Source organism: Miscanthus floridulus, chromosome 17 (genome assembly GCF_019320115.1).
Source record: "Miscanthus floridulus cultivar M001 chromosome 17, ASM1932011v1, whole genome shotgun sequence".
Lineage (NCBI taxonomy): Eukaryota > Viridiplantae > Streptophyta > Magnoliopsida > Poales > Poaceae > Miscanthus > Miscanthus floridulus.
Window position 1 is genome coordinate 91,721,616 of NC_089596.1, and position 11,387 is coordinate 91,733,002.

General features: G+C 43.5%; 1 long non-coding RNA gene across 4 annotated transcripts; it reads right to left on the reverse strand.

Moving 5' to 3' along the window:
* Positions 1 to 442: 442 nt before the first annotated feature.
* Positions 443 to 6,639, reverse strand: LOC136516897 (uncharacterized). 4 transcript variants are annotated; one of them, XR_010774147.1, is made up of 9 exons: positions 6,167 to 6,639; positions 5,871 to 6,040; positions 5,715 to 5,792; positions 5,565 to 5,620; positions 5,381 to 5,467; positions 5,213 to 5,304; positions 3,074 to 3,538; positions 1,345 to 1,404; positions 443 to 791 (listed from the first exon to the last, which is right to left on the reverse strand). It is a non-coding gene; the product is annotated as an uncharacterized lncRNA (long non-coding RNA). The 4 variants fall into 4 exon arrangements; XR_010774145.1 differs by having other exon boundaries at positions 5,871 to 6,044; XR_010774144.1 differs by having other exon boundaries at positions 5,871 to 6,639.
* Positions 6,640 to 11,387: the final 4,748 nt, after the last annotated feature.

Sequence of the window (11,387 nt, forward strand, 5' to 3'; positions counted from 1 at the left end):
ATACCTAAAGTGATGCAATAGTATGTTGCAATTGCCATAGGTGTGTTTGGTTGCTATATAATTCTAGTGTCGTTGTAATATGGTATTGTACTGCAACACTCCTATCTGGTGCACCTTTAGGTGTGAAGGACTAGAAAAACAGGCACCAACTCCACACTCCTGACGTGATAGGAGACATCGGTGTCCTAGAGATCAAGAAACACCGACGCCCCTCCCTTGATCATCAAGATGTTGACACTGCAGCACCCAACACATGCCATTTGCATTGACAATTCTTTCTCTGATAACCTCGTGGACACGTACTCTCCCATGCTATAGATTTATTAATTCGTGCTATTAGCATACCGAGGAATTCTAGTCTTGCCTATAATTGCCCGCTTAAATATACAGTATATTTTAGTCAAGATTTTGGAGGCAAACATAGCCACGAAATTGACATTAGTTCATGCCAACTACCTGGTCATATATACATATATAGATCGTGGTTCCAAACATAGCCACAAACTAACATTAGTTCATTCAAACCAACTACCTACATATAGTGCTTCCATGCCAACTACCAGGTCATATATACACATATACATCACGGTTCATACAAGCGACAAACTAATTAGCAACCACTACAAGAGATGACCACCAGGTAAGACTTGTGTTTATTCATGACAAAAGATCCACCCCATGATCACACACTTCATTTCTTGTGAGAGGCTCCCTTCTCATTGTTGCATTTCTTCATCACTTCAGCTGCCTCCTGGTCATCCATGATTGCGTTGTACAGCTTGGTAAACCTCCTAGAAATATCATACATTCACATAAATCAAGAAGAGTTCTGACAAGTTCTCATTTATATGAATGCTTCATCACTACCATTCTAATACATTTTCTAATTGACGGACAGTTTGTCAATATTTATGAATAAATATTTAATCTATCAACCAGGCAAAGAGAAACTTCCAATTTAATTAAACAATTTTACAAAATGAAGAAGTTGACATGGAGCAACAGAAACAAGCAAAGGGATGGCACAAGAGGTAATATATATTGAGATCAGTGCAGTCTGTTGAGATAATTTGATGAATAATGCAAAGAATCTATCAAAAATAATTTTTAGTATTATTGATTCGTCACCTCAGCACTAGTTGGGAGCTGGGACAGTAAGGCTACCAGAATTTTGAACTAACTAAATAAGTACCTAGTACCAATCAAGCAGCAAATTAGTGAATGTCTAGGAGCAGATGGCACTTTCTACTAGGTAAACTATATTTAGAACATCAGAAGTACAATAGTGCTACACATCTGCACTAGACCGCCAAGGAAAATATAGCTAGAGAGGATCACTCTTACCCAATTGCATTCTGCACTAGAACTAAAATGCTAGTACTCAACGATGATGACCAGAAGCACCTGTTGTCCAAAACGAACCAAAATCATATGATTATTCCTAGAAGAAAATTTAATCCACCCACAAATCCTAACGTATTTATTACAGCCAATGCGAACCAGCGACAAGTATCACAGCAACCAATTGCTCCAGCTTGAAATGACAAATTCATCAACTACTAACTACTAGTATATTGCCCATGCTAACGCTACGGGCCACATTAAGTCCAAAGTTAATTCTATCAAATTTAAAGTACTTAGCTAATTGTGCTTTGTCAAAGCTATTTTCATAGCACTGAACTGAGCACTGAAAGTTCATTGTTTTGCTAATACGACAAGACATTGCATGAAACTTTTTTGGCATTAGCCCCAAACGTGTTGCTATCTTCACGGCAAAAATGGCATGCAGAGAGTACATGTACCTATGAGAAGGAAGGTCTCACCTCTGATAAAAAAAATCCAGCCTTCATAGCTCATACATTCTAGAGAGTTGCATATGACAAATTACCAGTTCTACAAGGCTAGGAAAACATGTGTAGGCTCTTCAGGTGGTGAGAAAAGAAATCTACTATTCTTCTATTCTCCGGTTCTCCTGCAAATTGGTCTTTGGGTTTGGCTTGAAAGCATGGACCGGATTAATTACTCCATAATAGGTAGAAAATCACAAGGAACCAGGCAGGTAACAAAAATATCTTGTTATTATCTGAAATATGATCACAGAAGCAACATCCTATGGAGGATGACAAAAATTGAACATGATATGATCTCAGAGATGAACAAAAAAAACAGCATGCTGACAGCAGTAGCATACCCAGATATGATCACAGCAGCAGTATGCACAGAGGTAGAAATAACATAGCTTGATAATGATGTTGAGATCTCAATATGTCATTTTGTTATTTCTTTGGTACAGATGAGATCAAACATAAATAAAATTAACATTCAGAAGTTGGATTGACCTTTCTTTCGCTTTTGGCCTCTCTGCCAACAAGGTGTAATCAATGGCTAGTGAAAGGCATAGCAATGTTGCATGGCAAGCCAGTTCAGAATGCTCCTACTCCAAAAATGGCAAGCCAATTCAATATATGTATGAATGGCAGGTAGCCTGATTATACCAGCTTGCACTGTGCGTTGGTGATCATTTTTTTATTCAACTGTGAACTAAATTCCCTAGCCAGATCAGTAATTAGCAAAATATTTCATATTATATAACTCTAAAGCACAGCAGTGCTACACATCTGTAAAAACTGCAGCTTATGATGCATTCTTTCTGATAAAGGCAATTAAAAAAAATCTAACCTAAAGGACATCAACAATATGATGATCATACCAAATGAAATTAAGTAATCACTTTCGAGCTGCTGTAACAGTTCACCCAGTACCGAGAAAAGAACTGAAGTACTGCCAGAATCATACTAATGTACACCAAAATTTTCCACCTTGATTATATTTCAGATAACTCATACTCAGATTCCAAATTTCTAACTGGAAATCATTTCTCTACTTACTGACAACACACATCGCAGAATTAAATGGATTACATGTGTACACACTTATACTAATAAAAAATGCAGCGAACGCACCTAATCTAAACAGTCTAATTCTCCTCAATTAGCTGGACACAGAACCATCGGATTGCAGATATTTCATCAAATAAAAAAGTCATGTAGATCTAGGAGGGAGGGCGGTTTACCTAGGCAAGGCATCTGCTTGGTTGCGGGCTTGGAGGTGTCCATTTCATCCAGCCGTGCAAGAACGCCGGCCGTCAGCGTGTATACCACCCCGACCACTCGGTGGACGCCCACACCCAGGAGCCAAACCGAGGTAAGAGATCAGTGTCAGTTTGGGAGAAAGAAATAAGGGGTATGGGAGAGGAGATAGGGAGTAATGGAGGGTGTATGCGCCTCCAGGATGACTGTGAACGGGAGGGGAGCTCGCGCCACGGAGTCGGAGAAGGGAGTGTGTGCCGTCAGGTCGGGGACGGAGCGGGCGCCGCCGGGTGGGGAGAAAGGGACGGAGTGCGCAGCGCCGGGTCGGGGACGGAGGGCCGCGCTGCCGAGTCGGAGAGGTGGTGCTCGGCCTGTCCACGGGGGTGCGCTCGGAGGAGGACCACCATCGGGCAGCAGGGGTGCGCTCAGAGGAGGACCGCCGCCGCCACCTTCTTTGCGGGCATGAGAGATGGAATACGAGAGCCAATGGTGAGAGGCAGAGATGACAGGATAAATGGAGTAAAAAAAAGATGGGCCGTGTGAGCGCCAGTGTGGCCGCTGAAGGCGCCAACCCACTAAAATTTTGGATTTGTTTGTACGTGCTAGTTGCCATGAACGGCACGCACGTGTCTATGGTATTGGCAGCATCTTTTTTTTTCTCTTGTTAATAATGTGACACCATGGTTTTCTTAAAATATTACAGTATGTATTTGTTTTATAAAGCTTGTATGCAGTTAATAAGGAAAAAACTAAATTAACTAATATCGAGAAAAGCTTGCAACGTGTAAGTCTGCCACTCAGTCGCTCCGTACTCCACTACATTTTATCCTTTAATCATTGGTTTCAATTAATGGAGGCGTGCTCTACTGACTTCTGCTTAGAGCCTGTCTCGTTGAGGACATTTATTCATGAGGTAATATTGTAATTTCACATATAGCTCATCAGTTTATTTGAAACCAGAGTCAATACAATAAAGACTTCTAATTCCTCCATAGTTGGCACACCCTTGATAACAGAAACAACAAATGAATTTGGATTCCATAATTTGATTAAGGGTCTTCGATCAATTCTCCCAATAAGTTGTCATGACTCTTTTTCATCTCGTGTTCCTTTGCAGGAGAATATAGTTTTTGTAGCTTATCCAAAGATTTCTGCAAAATTTGTCCGGTATTGTTTGTCCTGGGAACCTGATTAAAGTAACTTCCCGCCAAACGCAATATATATTTGTCTCATATATGTATCACGGTTCACCATAATCCACAATCTTAATTGACATATTCTTACCTGAGTCAAAATTTCAAGGTTAATATTGCCAATGATTTATTCTTTCCACCCTGTAGGAGCTAAATCTACCAATGCTTCCCTGACTCCCTAGTCCCTATACCAGGCTGACCAGATAACCGTAGTTTGGTATGTCTCCTCTGATTGATTCTGTAACCATGTCCCAAAAAGCTTTCTCCATTGAAATTTTCTTACATGAGTCAAAATTTCAAGGTTAATATTGTCAATGATTTCTTCTTTTTTCACCCTGTAGGAGCTAACTCTACCAATGCTACGATTTAGATAGAAGTCATTACATGGAAATTTAGAATGTCTTAAAAATTCAGTTTATTGTGTAAATTCAGACATGCATCAAAGTCAAGGTCGAGCACATAAGACTGAATAACTGAAGAAAAAGATGACCATGGAACTGAAATGTTTGAACATGGAGCAGGAGGTGAGGTCTGTGTGTGACGGAACAAGTAGGCTTTTTCAACACACTGGGTGCCACAATTGTGTGTGTATTGTCCGTGCTAACGCTACGGGCTACGTTAAGTCCAAAGTTAATTCTATCAAATTTGAAGTGTAGTTTTCTAAAAACCTGTATCTAAAAACTGGCAAGCACGCTGCTCCATGAAAAGAACAATCCTACAAAATGATGATGTGTCACTGTTTTTGTGGCCGTGCTAATGCTACGGAAAAATACAAAACAAAATAGGGTTTCTTTTAGCCTTTTTAAGAAGTGGCATAATGTACATGCGACAGCTCTTTAACTGTACAGAAAAGGGTTTCTTTTAGCCTTTTTAAGAAGTGGCATAATGTACATGCGACAGCTCTTTAACTGTACAGAAAAATAGTCTTACCTCATATGTGACATATCCACGAATGGAGCTATAACAATTTCCCCAAAGTAATCTGCCTCCTTCAGCTCTTCATTGACCTCCTTTATTCCATTCTGTGAAGCGTTTTGTTAATTAGAATTTTGAACAGTAAATTACTACTGAACTAATAATTCAGCTGTAGAAACCTACCAAAGCACCAAAGAAGCGAGCAACAACACTAGATGATCTCCTGGTTAGCAGATGACAGGATGCCAATAAAAGGTTGAACAGGTTCAGCTGGCAAGGGTGAGACCTTCCACTGTTTAGATATCTCAAGATAATTTTTTGTTGCGAAAGTAGGAGGTGAAGTGGGCAAATAACAGCCAAAACCTACTCGACATCAATGTCTCCTTTCAAAGACAACTGTGTCGCATCCTCAATATTTTAGCCCTGTCAAGCCAAATAGTGAGCAACATTAGAAAATTAAATCTTGAGATATCATTGAGAGAGTTCCATAACACACTATTGCTGAGTTTATCATGACCTTGGAGGAGAAACTGATATGGCAGCATCTGTAAACTGAATTGTCATACAGCCTGAGCAATACCCACAGTTGTAATTACTGAAACCATAAAAATTCTTCAGAAAAGGCAACTCCCAGTGCTAACCAAAATCAACTCCATATATTTGTTGTCACTACCTCGACAGATGCTGGTTGATTTGATAGTGGTAGCCTAAGTTTACATACGGGGATCACAAGCAAAATACTCTAGAATTCAAACCATCATGTCTGCTCGGCTGATCAGATCCAAAGGGAAACAAGATAAAGTGGCACGTCACATTATCCTGATTCCATTGAAACGATCAAACCTGACTACCAGAGAAAAAAACAGAGGTGAGGCATGCGGGGATATAATGATAAGATCAAGAACCCATAATAAAACAAATTGTTAGAAACACGAAACAGGGAACAATGCAAGATTAAATAATTCATACTGTGCTACTACTCTCGAGCTTATTCCAAACAGGGGCTGTCGGCCAGGGATGCAGGGCGTCGAAGGCACAGGTGGGGATGACGGAGACGGCGGCGGGGTCGCGCTCGACGCCGGCATCAGCACCGTCGCTGGAGGTCGCTGGGTGGCGGGCTGTAAGGACGGCGAAGTGGAGGCCAACGACGCCGTGCTGCGGGAGTCAGGGGCCGTGACGGTGGTGGCTAATCCGGCGGTGGCTACTCGTCGAGTGGCGGTGGCGTGCGCCAATCGCGCGGCCCCGAGCGGCGGCAGCGTCGTGTGCCCCCCGCGCGGCCTCGAGCGGCGGCAGCAGCACGGTCGGATGGATCTGACCCTGACCCAGGCGGCAGCGGAGCGACGAGGGGAGGGGGCGGCCTAGATGGCTAGATGCCTAGATCAGACCAGGAGGGGGAAAATTAAGGTGATCGGGTGACGATGGATCGGTAGCGGGCGGGTACGTCGAGAGTTGGGTGAAAAAAATCACGAGCTCCGGGTGTTTCTCTATGGCAGGAACGCGTAAACGTAAGATGTGGGCGTAAGATTTTTGTGTGGCCCACAACAAAACTAATTTAGACCTTCAGATCTAAATATGAGAAATCAATCTAACGGTCCTGATATAAGAGCAAGTATAATAGCAGGCTGTAAGCCGACTAAATGCTGAGGTGGAGGAGAGAGCGGAGGAGAAGCGGGTTGTAAGTTTACAGCCGGCTTGAGCACAAGAACCAAGAAAGTCTGTGAGAGAGACAAGTGGGCCATGTATTAACTGTAAAGAGCTAACTACTATATGAGTGGGCTGAGAGAAGACTGCAAGGAACCTTACAGCCAGCAAGCCGACTGTATTATTAGCCTTGCTCTAAGTGGGTAGAAAACTTTTGGGCATCATTCGCTCTTTTATAGTAAATAGGTTTTGCCGCCGAGTCGTAAAAAGAGCTAATAGTGGCAATTTTCTCTCACTTTCAGCTTATATGATATTTCTATGTATTATTAAAAACAAAAAATGGTTAAGTGACTAAGATAATTAGATTGTAAAGTGTGGAAACATTTTATTTTTATTTAAATTTTATCGTGGCAGCCAAACATATGAGCTCAGGTTGAATCTTGGCCATCCATCTTGGTATTTTTATTTTTATTTTTAGGCTGAACTAATCAAATAGAATAATTTTTTCGTGTTTATCACATCACTTTGCATTTATCACAAGCACATATCCGGTAATTCAAGATTCAGGCTTATAATACAAATAATACAGCTAGGGATGTCAACTGGGCGGATTTTGAAATTAAAACCCGAATCCATCTGAACATCAATTCGGGTGGAAATCTATCCCTGAAACCAAACCCGTGGATACTCAAAACTCGATGGATCCTCTAAACCCCGAAAAAATAACAACAAACCTAGAGCATGACGGACCATAGAGGGCTTGGCGTCGATGGATGAAGGCAACGGAGAAGAGCAAGCAAGGCTAAGGTCGATGGACTATGAAGTCCATATGAAGCTATGAAGAGTACCATATGTCCATATCATTCATGTAGAACAAATCAATTGGTGATACGCGAAGATATCAAGTGGCTTGGTAGAGTGAAGTTGAAGGAGCTTCATGCTTGGATAATGGTCTAGGTGGTGTGATTGATTGCACTTAAGATGACCATTGTTTATCATGTGAAAGATGATGGAGATGGAGGTTGGATAATATAAATATGTCATTTAGGGTATGTTTGGAATCTTTGCCGGACATTGTGCTACCAAGCGTTTGGGTCCTCAGCGAGCTTACCTGGAGTTCTGTGTTGGCAAGGATTTTCGAGGTAGCCAAATTATCTCGCCTGGGCTACCAAGGTTTGGCTTGCCCAGCTAGGGTGGGCAGGCTACCTCGTTGGGAAATCAAGCGCTCCCTTAAAAAATCTAGGGTTCCAGTGCAGCATACGGCAGATTAGGTTTGGGTTACCGTGATACAATGGTAGATAGGGTTATGGTTTGCCAAAGTTAATGGTACACATTCATGGGTGGTAAAGACAAATAAAGATGAGATCTCAGTGAAGATCACAAGAGCACATCTTAGGATCACAAGAGCACATCTTAAGATAAATTTTAAATGAAATTTTATGAAATGCTTATTGACTCAAAATATGTTGTTGTGTAAATTTGCAGAATCATCTGACCAAATTTAGTTACTATTACAATTACTCGTTGAATTACCTACAATAAACATAATAATATCTAAACTTGGTTAGAAAATCTACAAACTACATAACTCTGCTTTAGAAAAAGGTGAAGATGAGGGCTAACTCTAAGTGTTTTGTGGATCATCTAAAGAGGTAATAAAAAAACTAGTTCTCTCTTTTTTAAGTTGCTCTATGGTAGAGTTGGTGTAGCAAAGTTGATTTTTATAGAGTAGAGCAGTCTCAAATAGGGATGCAAGTGCGTACCCAATGGTGTTTTTGGGTCAGCTAACTAATTATGGTCAAATATCATTCTAGTTTATTTTCCACTCCCCTTAAACTACGAAAATGCAATCCTAATTCATTTGATCAATTTGTTTTGGGTCTGACAAGATGACCCAAAATAGTTTGAACTTGCATCCTTAGGCTCAAACAGACCAGTTATTCTTTATTATTAATAAATACCCTCTTGATGTACTAGGTATTATAAGTAAAAAGAAAGTAACCAAATGACTATTTGGAACTAAGAAATTTTGGTGTCGGGTATCGATATTAGGGATACCCAGAGGAAGGAAGTTAACGGCCACGAACGTTAATTCACTCGGATGGTCCAAGACGTATTTAAGGTCTTGCCCAACCCCCAAGGTCGGTGGCCTACGGCTCCAAGCGTCGTCAGAAGCTTGCGCGCCGCGAGGTCTATGCGGCTGAGTCGGCTACACCTTCCTTCCTCCGATGGTCGGAGTCCACCATCACCTTTGATTGGACCGACCACCCAAAAAGCATCCCACAGCCAGGAAGATACCTGCTCGTGGTCGACTTGATCATCGGCACGAAGTGGCTCACCAAGGTGCTGATGAATGGAGGCAGCGACCTCAACATCATGTACGTTGAGACGCTTGACGCCATGGGCATCGACCGATCGCGCATCCGACCAACCAAGGTGCCTTTCCATGGCATCATGCCTAGAAAGCAGGTTGTGCCGCTCGGGCAGATCGATCTACCCATCACCTTCGGGAATCCAACCAATTATAGGACAGAGACCCTTACCTTCGAGGTGGTCGGGTTCCACAGGACCTACCACGCCATCCTGGGACGTCCATGCTACGCGAAGTTCATAGAAGTCCCCAACTACACCTATCTGAAGTTGAAGATGCTGGGTCCGTGCGGGGTCATCACTGTTGGCACCTCCTTCCAGCATGTCTACGAGTGCGAGGTCGAGTGTTGCGAACACGCCACGACGATTGTCGCCTCCAAAGAGCTCATAGCCATCAGGGAGGAGATCATCGAAGAAGCACCCGACCCAAGAGGTCGGCCGGGTCTTTTGAGCCCATGAAGGGTGCCAAGGAGGTCCTCATAGACCCCAGCAACTCCGAGGGCAAAGTGGTGCGCATCGGCACCACGCTTTCCTCCAAATTGGAAAGTGCGATCATCGACTTCCTCCGCGCCAATAGAGACATCTTTGTGTGGAGACCTTCGAACATGCTAGGCATTCCGAGAGAAGTCACCGAGCATGCCTTGAAGATCAGGCCAGGCTCTAAGCTAGTGAAGCAGCGCCTGCGTTGCTTCGACGAGGAGAAGCGTAGGGCCATCGGTGAGGAAATTGCTAAGCTTTTGGCAGCTGGATTCATCAAGGAAGTGTATCATCCTGAGTGGTTAGCCAATCCCGTTCTTGTAAGAAAAAAGAGTGGAAAATAGAGAATGTGTGTTGATTACACGGGTCTCAACAAAGAGTGTCCAAAGGATCCGTTTCCTTTGTCGTGCATAGACCAAGTAGTCGACTCGACCTCAGGGTGCGAAACCCTTTGCTTCCTTGATGTGTACTCTGGATACCATCAAATCGCGATGAAAGAGTCTGACTAGCTCGTGACGTCTTTCATCACCTCGTTCGGATCGTTCTGCTACGTCACAGTGCCATTCGGTCTAAAAATCGCGGGGCTACATATCAGCATTGTATGCTCAAGTGTTTTAGAGACCACATCGGGCAAACTATTGAGGCCTACATAGATGACATCGTGGTCAAGTCCAAATGGGCTGACCAGCTCGTAGCCGACCTAGAGTAGACCTTTGCGAAAGTCTAAGCAAACGACATCAAACTCAACCCTAAGAAATGCGTTTTTAGGGTCCTGAGGGGTATGCTGCTGGGTTTTATCATCTCCGAGCATGGCATCGAAGCCAACCCAGAAAAGATCACGGGCATCACGAGGATGGGCCCGATTAAGAACATAAAGGGGGTACAATGAGTTATAGGGTGCCTCACCGAGCTCAGCCATTTTATCTCACGCCTCGACGAATGAGGTGTCCCCCTCTATCGACTTCTGAAGAAAGCCGACCATTTTGAATGGACGCCTGAGGCCTAGGAGGCACTTGACAAGGTCAAGCAGCTCCTGACGAAGGCCCTGATCCTAGTCCCCCCCGACCGATGGGAAACCGCTCCTGCTCTACATTACGGCCACCACACAAGTGGTCAGCGCCGCCCTGGTGGTAGAGCGGGAAGAGGAGGGACATGCCCTCAAAGTACAACGTCACATGTACTTCATTAGCGAGGTCTTATCCGATTCCAAGACTCGCTACCCCCAAATATAGAAACTCTTATACGCCATCCTTATCACCAAGAGAAAGTTGCGTCATTACTTCGAGTCACATCTGGTGACGGTCGTGACGTCCTTCCCTCTCGGTGAGGTTGTCAAAAACCGGGATGCCATAGGAAGGATTGCAAAGTGGGCACTCAAGTTGGTGGGTCAGGGTATTTCATATGCCCCTCAAACGGCCATCAAGTCCCAAGTCTTGGCTGACTTCATGATAGAATGGACCGAGATCCAAATGCCACCAGCGGCCGTCGACTAGGAGTACTGGACGATGTACTTCAATGGGTCACTGATGAAGAAGGGGGACGGCATGGGGCTAGTCTTTGTTTCACCCCTCAGAGTGTGCATGAAGTACATGGTCCACATCCACTTCCCTACCTCCAACAATGTGGCTGAATATAAGGCACTCATTAATGGCCTATGCATCGCTGTTGAGCTAGGCATCTGATGGCTCGATGTCTAGGGCAA